Consider the following 12,736-nt stretch of genomic DNA (forward strand, 5'->3'; position numbering starts at 1 on the left):
TAACGAGTCTTGTCAAGAATGCAGAACTCCACTGCTTGGAAAGGAAATATAAAGCTGCAGTCCGTGGGTTTAAATAAGCAACACAGATCTACAAAGCTCCCACAATTGCTGCTTCAGTTTCACATTGGAAATTACTACTATGGCAGAAGCACAGAGGAGCCCAAGTCAAGGACTAGACCCTACCACCAGGAGGGCTGCAAAAGTAGCGATTAAGAACAGAAGCAGTCACTACCTTACTAGCACCTTTGTGAAAAGTTAAGATCATAGTGAAAACAAGGGGATGTTGACTCACACATGTGCACAGCAATAACATTTGCAATGAAAGGCCATTTTTTAAACAGCTCTAAGAGAGGCATGTGGATCCTTTTGTTAAAAACAACCAAATCAAAACCATCTTTTTACAAAACCTGTCCTTGAAAATATATGTGCACCTGCTTGTTACAATGGGTTTGGTTTTTTCTACATTCTGAGTCATATACAAGCTATTCCATCACCTTGGTATGTGATTTCCTACTTCAACCCCTTTTCAAAATTAACTAACATAACAAACTCCAGGATAACTGCTGGAACACAAGGTTTTATTTTTGCAGCTGAAGACCAATACCTAAATAATACATACGGAATCTGCACCAGCTCACACTGCCGGGACTTGGAAAATGGGATGTTCCAAACAGAAATGCTAACATAGTGCAGCTCTCCATATCTTATAACTTGCATTGTGATTCTAAGTGGGAAATCCCTTGTGGCTCTCTGAAAGCATATATATAATGAATTCAACACATTATTTATGTAAAAATCTATCCTGTTGAATATTCTGCTCTTAGAAGACATGGCTTTCAAAATTAGATTTGCCAATAAAACTCCTTTCCTTCATTGGTAATCAGCAGACTACCCCAGTTATTCCCTTCAATTTATTCATGACAATGGTGGAGGAGAGGTCTGCTATGAAGTAATCTCTGCTTCACAGGATCAGTTAGGGAAATCCATTCAAGGGAAAGAGAGAAAAAGGGATTATATCATGAGCACATAAATAAGAGGTAAGACAAATAGTACTTACACTTGAGAACTTGCTAAACGGAATAATGATTGTTTGAAAGTTAAAGAAAGGCTGGCAACAACATCAGGCTTGAGGGGCATCTTTGAGCATCACTAAATTACCAGCAGTGCTCCAGCATGGCTTTCATGTAATCTTGCTAACCTGGAATCCTTTCTGATGAGATCAAATGGGATACCATCACACTGGCAGATGGTCATGCAGTGACCTCTTCCTTCTCCAGAAAGGCAGGTATTAGCCTGGTTATACGGAGCAAATATTATGGAGTCCACTGATATTTTTATCTTTTGACATGTAAGTTAAGGGGCATGCCACTAGAAGAATATTCTAGCTTCATTTAGTAGAAGTAGCCAGGAATTATTTTATACAGTAGTATCTACTGTTACAGAGCTTTTCTGTCTTGTTGTTGGTCTTGGGATCAGTGCTGTTTAGTATCTTCATCAATGACATAGACAGTGTGATTGAGTGCAACCTCAGTAAATTTTCAGACAATGCTAAGCTGAGTGGTGCTGTTGACACACCTGAGGGATGGGGTGTGATTCAGAAGGACTTGGACAAGCTTCAGAAGTGGGCCCATGTGAACCTCATGAGATTCAACAAGGCCAAGTGCAGGGTCCTGCACATGGGTCAGGGCAACTCCCGGTATCAATACAGGCCGGGGGATGAAGGGATTGAGAGCGGCCCTGCTGAGCAGCCCTTGGGATACTGATGGATGAAAAGCTGGACATGAGCCAACAATCTGCACTCGCAGGCCACAAAGACAACCATATCCTGGGCTGCATCAAAAGAAACATGACCAGCAAGTTGAGGGAGGTGATTCTGTTCCTCTACTCTGCTCTCGTGAGACCCACCTGGAGTATTACGTCAAGCTCTGGAGCCCTCAGTACAGGAAAGACATGGATCTGTTGAAGTAAGCCCAAAGGAGGGCCACAAAAATGATCAAAGGGCTGGAGCACCTTTTCTATGAAGACAGGCTGAGAGAGTTGAGGTTGTTCAGCCTGGAGAAGAGAAGGCTCCAGGGAGACCTCATTGCGGCCTCTCAATACTTAAAGGGGGCTTATAGGAAAGATGTGGACAGACTTTCTATTAGGGTCTGTTGTGACAGGACAAGGGGTAATGGTTTTAAACTAAAAGAGGGTAAATTTAGACTACATACAAGTGTTGTGGTTTGGACTGGACTGGCCACTGAAATGAAGGAAGATTTTTTTCACAATGAGGGTCATGAAACACTGGAATAGGTTGCCCAGAGAGGTGGTAGATGCCCCATCCCTGGAAACATTCAAGGTCAAGTTGGACAGGGGTCTGAGCAACCTGATCTAATTGAAGATGTCCCTGCTTATTGCAGGGGGTGTTGGGCTAGATGACCTTTAAAGGTCCCTTCTAACCCAAACCATTCTGAGTCCATAATTCTATGGTTATGAATCTGTTTCTCTCAGTCAAAGGTGTGACGGCAGCTGCTTCAGTTACCAAAATCAACTGAGCTGTAGTTGCATGGAGCTCACCTGTGGTGCCATGTGGACCATCAGCAGAATCATCCCTATGCAAGTGTCGCTGTCAAGGCTACCTCAGCTACCCCTTAGGGTAAATATTCTGCTTACAGAGGCTTCTTTTAATAATTCAGTAATGAACTTTAAGTGAAGAACTAATTCCATAGCTCTTCTGCAAAGCACTTTAACATGCATTGGGATTCTACTGACTTCAGAAGGATCTGAGCACATGCTTATGTGTCTCCTGAGCTGTGGCCAGCCCCTCCCATTTCTGATTATGTCAAGTCCACAGGTTGTGTCTTAGAGCTGTTAGCAGTGTGGGACCTCAGAAGGCAGAGTATGGCACAGCAATGACAGCAAGCCCAGCTGGTGACACTTGTTTACCTGAGAAAAATCTCACTGGCAAGATACTGCCATGAGATTAGAGCTGCAGGACTGTCTCTCCCTGGAAGAAGAGTGCAGTATGTTTCAACACTCACACTTTCTAATATAGGCAGTACAGAAGAAGGATTTAAGATCATCAGCATTTCTGGTGCGCTCATTTGCTTATGCAACTTATTTAATTAAAATTCATATGTTAGGCTGCAGGTTTACTGAAACTTTACAATTACTTCCCCCCCCCACCCCCACCCCGGGTAGCAATTAAGAATTAGTGACTGAAGCGTACCTGTTACATGCTTTATGATGTTTTTCTAATATGTGTCTCTCTATTAATATTGCAGTGGTTCCTTATTACAAATTGCTTTGCTCTGTTGCCAAGTACCCTGTAAAAGGTACGTGAATCAGCCACAGCAGATCAAAGATATATTTTAAAATTTCCAAAGCAGGCGTAGCAGTTTCTCAGTATAGTCTATTGTATAGTGGTGTTTTGCATAGACATAGAGGTTTTTCAAAGCAAATGCAGCCAGAGAGGCCTAATACCATTTATTTATTTAGATGGCACTGCAAATTTTGTCAAAGTTACAACTGAAGGGCAAAGTGACCCTCCAGGACTGTTTGCACTACAAAAGATAATCATGGTCTTTACAGAATATAGAGCAGTTAGACAGCAAGTTATTCGTCTGATTAATTTGATTCAAATTAATAGGTCTGATTATTAAACGTATTTCTCTGACTGGATGAAAGTCAGGCAAAAAAAACTATGACCCCAAAGGATTAAGATGAAGACACTTGTTTGTCTTCTGCAAAAGAAGGCAAAATGTCCTGTACCATGTGATATGCATTAGCCTAAGCATCACTCACGTAAACAGCACTGGGTGCACACAGGGGATTTACTCATTCCCTGTCTCAGCTATTATTTCTGAGCAAGCTGTTGATTTAATACTACATGAAGAAGGCAAGACTAATATTCAGTAACTGGGATGCAAATTGGCTGGATCTTTCTGAAAGTCTAATGATTGCAGAATCTCTCTTGTTTTATTCACGCAATTATCAATATCCTGGCCGCATTTCAAAGTTGGGTTTTCAGTCCATTTGCTTGTGTCAGCTGGATCAGCTCGCGGGAACAAGCAGAGCTGATCCATCCAAATCATTGTGTCAGGGTACTTCCTTGGCAGTGTTTTTCAGAATGCAGATTTTGCACAATAACTTTGTACATTGAAAAAAACTGTCAATAGCAGTAATAAATGAAGGCTTTAATTTTTTGCAACACCTTCTTTTCATCTGTATTTGCTGAGATCCACATGCTTGCTGGCATGCTACTAGGCAAAGATACAAAAGACACATATCCGCAGCAATAATCCACAGGCAGCAACAAGATAATGAAAATGGAGAGATCACGACTACAAGTTCAAAACATTCCATCTATTTGTATAAGTGAGAGAGTCATCGACTGCAGAAATGCACGCAGACTTAGCACTTTCTCGAGCTCGCATCACGCTGAGCTGTGCCGTTCCCTGCACTGCTCAGCCCACGGCCTGGCAACCGCCATGCTCCTGCAGCAGGTCAGGGGACACACAGCTGCACGCTTCCGATAGAAAAAAGCCCAAACCACACACATTCCCGTGCAGTTAGCCGGGGTTCAACACAGTCTGCTGGCAAACGTGGTGAAGAACCGATTCCTGAATTCTGTCAGCGCCTCATCAAGATGTTTGCAATTAAAATAGTGAAGTCATTATGGTTTTGTAACTAGCGTCCTTTCGTTTACCTTTCTTTAGAGTTACACATCTACAACCTCCTTCTCATCTACCAAATGCAACACAAGATAGTCTATGAGGGCTGGGGGATTTCCAGAAAGTGTTTTCTTCTTGCAGAGAAGGCAAGGGCAGACATTCAGCTCTTTCGCTGCTGCACAGAAATAAGCCTGCTGGTCCTGTGCTTTGTTTGCAATATGCCGTGTTGCTCTGGAAAGTAGGATGTGGGTAGGATGTATGCAGGGGAGAGAGGACAAACAACATCTGAGGCATGAAGAGGTAGAGAGATTTGCAGCAGGCGAGACATATGAATTTCCTTCTTTAGAATAAATTAGGTTCTTACCCATATTTTTTCTAGCCTTGGAATCTGCACAGACACTCAGCAGTATGATGGGTCACGTTCTTTGGGCAGATGTGTCACCTGTCAGGAATGGTGTGCTACAGTGGAGATGTCTTTGTTGTGGGGCAGGAAGGTACCATGTGAGACACAAGAGGCATCAATGCTGATATGGAATATCCCTCTGGATAAACAGGGAATAAATCGCAGGCAGAAGCAGAAACAAGTGTCAGTCTGAGACAGCTCATCTAGTCACCAGCATGTGCTTTCCTCACTAACATCAATGGGGGAAGCTTTTCGGATGTTCTGCTCGTGAAGTAGGAGGTGGCATTTTGCTCTGAGGGCAACTTCAAAAGGAGCAAAAATGTTGGTCTTCTTTTCTTTCAGTAAAAGCAACTGGTTAGAACAGAAAAACAGTCTGAGTTTTCCACTGGAGGAAGAACACTGACAACAGGGTAATGCTTAGAAAAACAAGGAATCCTGTTGGAAAACTATGTTTCTCTGCGTTTAGCAAGTTGTGACGGTGTGTCTGGCTTTGAGGGCAGGACCGAGTGCTCGGGCTGCTCTGTTCAAACAGAGCAGGTTGAGGACTGGCACAGGAAGCAGGGGGATTCCTTCTGAAATAAACTCCACAGCCTGCCTGCAACTCAGCACCAGCTCTTTCTGGAGATGATTTACTTCAATGCATGAAAATATTTATTGACTGTCACCTAATAGACATAAGTGTTATTTAAGACAAACAAACAAACAAAATCTCTTTTCATTATCAATATCGATCAAATGAAAAAAAATATTATTTTTTCAGTATCCATATATAAAAAATATTTTCAATATTTTCAATATATCAAAATAGCTATTTTAATATATTTCTGTATACGTAGAAAATACTTTTCAAAATATCTATTTTCAATATTTAATATTCAAGATCAGTATCGAATAAAATTAATTAATTCAACAACATTCAGCATTTTGTTTTATGAAAAACAAAAAACTAACACTACATACACATATTCCCATGCAGCAGGCAGTGGCAGGTATAGTCAATGCCCAGCTCTCTCACGGAATTTGAAGAACTCATGGGGGTTCACTCACCACTGAATAGTCAAAAGTAGCCTCCAATTTTCCACCAAAACCTAAAAGTGATGGACAAAGGCGTTTTCAAAGTTAAATATCCACCAGGAAAAAAGCCTGATATTGAAGACAGCTAAATGCATGCTTACATTGTGTGCAAGAAAGGTGAAATTACGGAGACCTATAAGAAAGATAACAATCTTGTTGCCTTGCCACTTTTAACTGTAAAGCAGCATGGTACCAACATTGCAGCAAAGGAGTATTACAGATTAGTTCCATAGATTTTAATTCCATACAGGTCCTTATGTTCCAGTCACCTTCATAGAGTCCAAGAAGGCTCAGACAAGTTGCATTAGGCAGTAATGCCTCCTGTATTTGTTCCCTCACTCTCCCTCCAGAGCCATTTAGCCTTTGTTGCAAACCACAGAAGAGTAGACAGCATCTTATTAAAAATAAATACAAATAAGCACTCAAATCTTTTTATAACCAAATAAAAAAGATGGTAAACCAACCATCTTGCTTAGTAACAATAGTTGCTTCTGTAGTTTTTATTCTGCAAGGATAAATCTAAAATTAACATAAGTAACATTATTAATCAAAAAATTCCCTTTGGTGTCTATATCTCAGATTCTGGGGAAAACATGAAATTGTGATTCTGTTTATTTTAGCATATTATGGTTTAGGAAAAGATAAAAATCTGTAACATAAACATATTTGCCAATGTCATGACGGTAGGTAACGAAGTGCTTCATATTAAAGATTTACCTTTCATCTGACAGTCACAGTTTCAGTGGTGCTGATCTCTTTATTCTCTTTTCTCTTCTTTGGTGAAAATCCATTTCTTAAAATAACAGCCTTCTTTTTGAGATGACTGTGTCATCATTACCCTGGTAATCTCACTTTGAGATTTCACACTATTCATTTGAACACCAATTCCAATCTGCCTTTTGATATTCTTCTTTTCCTCTGTTCAAACAGGCTTCTGATTGCCCTGGCTCATCACCGAGGGGGCTAACACTGAAGACAAAACCAGCTGACATCCCACAATGTCATTCAGCAAACCACACGCTCCTCTCTAGCAACAGCTACTGTCAAGGAGGTTAGGAAACGGTCACAACATCTCGCTGTTAAAATCTTCCAGCCATTATCCACATACTATTTTTAATCTGTACCTTGCGTCAAAACATAGTTTTGACACAGAAAGGGAAGCTGTAAATCTTTTCATATCTCAGGCCCCTGTGTATGAATATTGTTTGGAAACAGAAGAGAATGCCTTTTTGCTTCCCTATTTGTAGCTGCTGGTTGGTGCCTTTATAGTGCAAAATGTTCTTCTCTGAGCATTATTTACTTTTTCTATTTTAACAGCTGATTCTATGTTTCATAGCTGTGCCTTTGATTTCATGGTTTCTTTGTGATTTGGCTTAATAAAATGTACTGTAGTTTCACAATCAACCTTCAATGAACCTATAGGAGTGCTACTCAAAAATGTATTTTCTATTTTATTCTTGTCTACTGTCAAAAACTTTGTTGATAACAATATATGCTCAGGAGCTCCTTTGTAGCTTTTAAGGAAATTTTGTTTGCATTATAAAAGTGCTGCATACTGGGAACGTTATATGCTTGCTGTTCCCTCCTTAAACCACACAGGAAAGAGTGAGAAAGTAGTCTAGCGCATATTTAAGCAATATCAGCTTCCTTGTGCTGTGCTTTTGTCCCAGTTAGGATTCAGTCTCAGCAGGGGCTTATATACAAAGAGGCGATGCAGTTTACACAAAAAGCTTCCATACTAGTATTGCCATGTAGGGGTGAACAGCTCTCTTCACCCTTTTCTGTCTTGCTGTAACTCCCTCTGCCTTTAAAACTCCTTCAGAGACTTTCAACAGCATGTGCAAGTCACTTACAATAAAAACAAGAGCTAAATTTATCTCCATTGCCACATTTCTTAACCTCTTTACTATGCCAATGTAACAAAGCAAGCAGCGTGGTGAGAATTTATTTTAGGTTGCAGGACGCACAGGCTCTTGCCGTGTACCCGGGGGCAGAGTGGGCTGGCACGGCCACGGCTGCTCGCTGCAGCAGCAAGTTCTCACGCTCTGTGCTTGAAGATGTCACGGACATGCAGTAGCAATCAGCAGGTGTACAGGCACGCTTCTGTAGCTTTTTTTCGTCTTTCAAGTACTTCATAAACACTCATTTCAGGCACCTCACCATACTGCTCTGGGGTACCCTTGTCTAAGTCAACTGTCATGAAAAAGGAGAAATGTTAGGCATCAAAACAAAGGGAAGAACCTATTACAGAGCGTTTCGGTAATAAACTTGGTTGCAATATAGGCTGTTTATCGATTTAGAATTTGCTTGTCTGTCTTACCTTACATAAGATGTTTGAAACTCTTTTCTTCCCTTTTTATGGTGCTGCACTTCCATTGTTTTTGTAGGGCATTAGGACACTACTTCTTGTCCAGGGCTCAAGATTGCAAGCCTTGCCTGCCATGGGAAGCCATTCCAGGTGCAGAGGGTCTCACTGCCCTACATGCAGCACTGGCCTACAGAGCTAACTAGCACAGCGTGAGGCACAAAATGGGCAAAGGCAGTCAACCAGGAGCCCAAGAGCTATTTTACTTTTAGCATCTCTGCTGAGACAGTTCCACATCACTCCTCACACAGATCTTTGTTTTGCAGCATACCTCAACCCGAACCAGCAAAGGAATATAAAGAAAAAACAGCCACCACAACAAAACCAACAGAAAGAAAAAGAAAACAGGGTGTACACAGAAAAAGACAGAATGCTTATATCCCTTACAAGTGGAACCCAAGGAAATGTGTTTTCACCCCTTCCTGTCAATTATAGGATTTCAATTAAGAGGCTACTTTTGTGAATTTATCGTTCACAGTTGCTATGGAAAATCCTCGATTCTCCTCCATGATAGGTAGCAGATGAAAGTGAGAGTGTCGCAACTCAAGTCACTTGATTGGAAGCTCACTGGGGCAGTGCTTTTCCTCCCTGCCTACCTGAAGAGCATTGGCAATACTTATGGGCACTCTGCAAATATTAAGAAATCAGCTGAGGATTTCTGAGCTAGCAGGAAAATGAAGAACAATGCAAATATGCAGCAGGGGAGGTGGAAAATGCATGCAAATCAACCTATACTTTCTGGTCCGTAGGTCCCAAGCCTCATTACCTTTGAAACTTTTGCTTGCGCTTAAGCAGCGCTCTAGCGTCTTTCTCAAACATGGAAGCAGGGTCTGCCATCCACAATTTAATGAGCCTCAAGGAGATCAAAAGAACCAAGTGAGAGAGATTACAATTGTCATTTTAAAATAAATTACTTCTGTATTTGTTTATTTATAATTCTTTACCTTCTTTATCTTATAATTATTTTTCTTTCTGTTTTATAGATAGGTTTTTTATGCATGCCTAGGAAAGGACAGGGTTGCTGCTTGTTTGAGAGATGAGGAAAAACAATAATGCGCTTTTTATGATCAAAGTAGTATAAAGTAATGTTTATTACATATTGCTTTTCATCTTCAATAAGTTCTGCAAACATGCTGTATTAAACCTTAAAACATTCTCGTGAGGTACATAAGAAAAGGTCATCTTCATTTCCTATGTGGAAAAATCTGTGACAGAGAGAAGTTTACTGCCCTGTGCATGAGAAGACTACATTGAAGAACAGAATTAGCAACAGCTTGTCTGAGTAGGGAAGAGAAGTACAGTCAAGCTAAACAATCAGAGCAATGAGAAACTTATTATTATTATTCCCTGTCAGTGAAAATTGTAATTATAAAACCTGGGGTGCTAGAATGGGAGGAGGCTTTTTTCCTCAGAGGAGGAGAGGTTGAACTGAATACATATTCAAAGAACTATTAAAAGCAGTGTACATTTGGCAATGGAAAAATTCAGAGAATGTTTCTATCATGTGATAAAGAACAAAACTTGAGTAGATAGTCTCAGCACAGTTTCCTTGCATGCATTAGGAAGCAGTCATTACCAGTAGGCACAAATGCTACTTTTTATTCTGCAGAGCTTCTGTTCCTTCAGTAGAAAGAATGGTAATTCAGTATTCACTTTGTTATTTCCTTCTCCAGTATACACTTCCATCCTGCCTTTGGTGCCAAATATTCCACTGAGGAAATACAAATATCTTCAGGGGTTTTCCCAGGAGGTCCTCAGCACTGACAGTTAAAGGAAGCTGTGCCTCAGGGAGATACGCCTGAGGCCAGGGGTCAGAGCCCAGCATCAGTAGCTCCAGCACAGGCTCCTGTTACTTAAGACAATTTGCAGATGCTAGAGGCAGAGGTAGCCACAGACTCTGCGGCTGTGTCCGTGCTGTGGTGCAGAACAACCCTTAGTCCTGCTCTCTGGGTGTGCATGATTACATCCTGACCCTTCTTCCTTCCTTTATGAAGAAAGACCAGGCACTGGGGCAGGGAAAGGAGCAGAGTTTGCTTTAAGAGGTTGCTGGAAGACCTCTGATCCACCTCTCAAAATCATCTCAACCACTGTACTTAAACCCTTCTTCTTCTTCTCTGTGCCCTCCAGGCCCACAAAGGAAAAGACGACTCAGTCTGAGACAGAAACCACGCTTAGGAAAAAAATGGTCCATGTGATGCTTGCTCTACAAATTAAAGGAGGGTTGGACAAAGCTGAAGTTGAAACTACATTGCCAGCTTCAGTTCTAACACTCGTATGTGGGCTGAATGTGCACGCATAAAAATATTCTAAAAGCAAATACAGTTGGGGAAGAATTTACTGTATCTATTTGAGATGATGAGGAGAGTTCCACTGAGTGCAGCCTATATGAATACAATCGTCAGGAAAACTATGTGTGAAATGCCACCGTTATTTTAATCCTGAGACTAAAGTAGCTCCTCTCAAATGCAAACACGTGTAATTTAACAGCTTCTACAGACCAAGATTATTTCACCCACGTCGTACATAAAATAAGCTGTTTCCATCAAAATTAGAAAGCTGAGTGTTTATGTGTATCACTTGGAAGCCAGAGGCCTTTCCCAAAACAAAAGCAAATCTTGATAAAAGCTAAAATGACCTCACACTATGGTCATTGCGAAAAGCCATATGTGTGTGTGTGTATCTGTGAAATGGTGTTACCCCTTTCAGGTACATTCTGAGACCCTGAGTACTGATAATCCCTAGCATTTAGTGACACCTAGTGGTATTTTCTTGAGTAGGAAAAGTCCGTACAGTCCAAATTTATTAAACGTTAGACGCCTGTGTTAGAGCAATAGCTCCTCTGAATGCCCTGTGGCAGATTTCCTCCCTACCTTCCTTCTGCTTTCTGAATCCTACAGGAAGCTGAGAGAGTCCACAAGGATGTCAGTAAGAAAAACACACTTTACAAATGAAAGAACAGTTCCATAAAATACGGGAATGGGAGAGAAATGGTTGTTTGATCCATGGATCAGACCCCCACAGATGTCTGGAAGGGGACTGCAGCATCCTCGGAAATCACTGTGCAGAGAAACACAGCGCATTCCTCTGAGGTTTGGTCTGGGACCCAAGTGGTAACAGACTTTGGGTGTGAAACTGCCATCAATCATAACGTGTCTTTAGGAATATGCAGCAGGCTGTTTTATGAGGTTGCGGTGGTTCTCAGAAAGTTTTTTAATAGTCTTCTGATATTTTTAACTTGCACTAGTCTTTTCTATGATCTTTGCCACACATAATGTCCTGTTTCCGACGTTCAGTTAATGTTTAATTTATGCTAAAAAGACACCTGCCCTGCCTAAATGAAGGTCCTTTTCCAGCAGGTGTCACTGTGAGGAAATAAACACAAAATCTAAGCCCCTCACTGGGGTGTGGGCAGTTGGGTGGAATACAGGACACCCATAGCCTGGCCAGGCAGAGAGTCCGTGGCTTGGCATCCTTGGGTTGCCAAGGTGTTGCCAAGGTGTTGCCAACACACACCACAGGTTGCCAAAAAAGTGTCTGGGAAGAGGCAGCCATAGGCCTTGTCCAGCACCTGGTGGAGGAGGTCTGCATGGTTTGCCTGGTCTGGGCCATGCCCTCACCCTCCAGCAGGTTCTTGAGCTGGGTGGCATGGGTGGAGGGGGCCACTCAAAATTCACCATCAATGGAGCACCTACTTTTGAGTGTGAAATACCTAAACGCCTACGCAGGATGAATTTTTGCAGGCTTCGGTGGCAAAGCCTACCTTTTTAAGCTTAGGTTTCTGCAGTGTCATGATTTGATAGGACTGTAGGACTGATTTTCCGAAGCAATAAGTCTTTCAAGGCTGTGACGGCACAGCTGTCTACATAATGACTGGGTGTCGGGTCAGGAAGCCAGATTTGAGAATGTCAGCCTAATTTCATGTTGGCTGCAGAACTCCAGCTCAGGTTTGATGGCTTTGTTAGTCTCTGTAGTGGTTTTACGTTTTTGCTGTTGTAACAATTCAATATCTACATGTCTGGGAAATTCAGTCATAATGGCCTTTATGAGAGATTCAATTATGTAAATTATTACGTGATTATTATTGTTATAAAATATAAACCACAAGTAGGCTTAGATATAGAAATAGATGAGGAAATTATGACAGTACTTTTTCACTGAAAAGTGTTAACACATAAGAACATTTTGTGGAACTATACCAGCTTTGCCTAACCTTTCTTTAGAAGGGAGTGAAGCAGGACAGGA

Source organism: Rissa tridactyla, chromosome Z, assembly GCF_028500815.1.
Source record: "Rissa tridactyla isolate bRisTri1 chromosome Z, bRisTri1.patW.cur.20221130, whole genome shotgun sequence".
NCBI classification, from domain to species: Eukaryota; Metazoa; Chordata; class Aves; order Charadriiformes; family Laridae; genus Rissa; species Rissa tridactyla.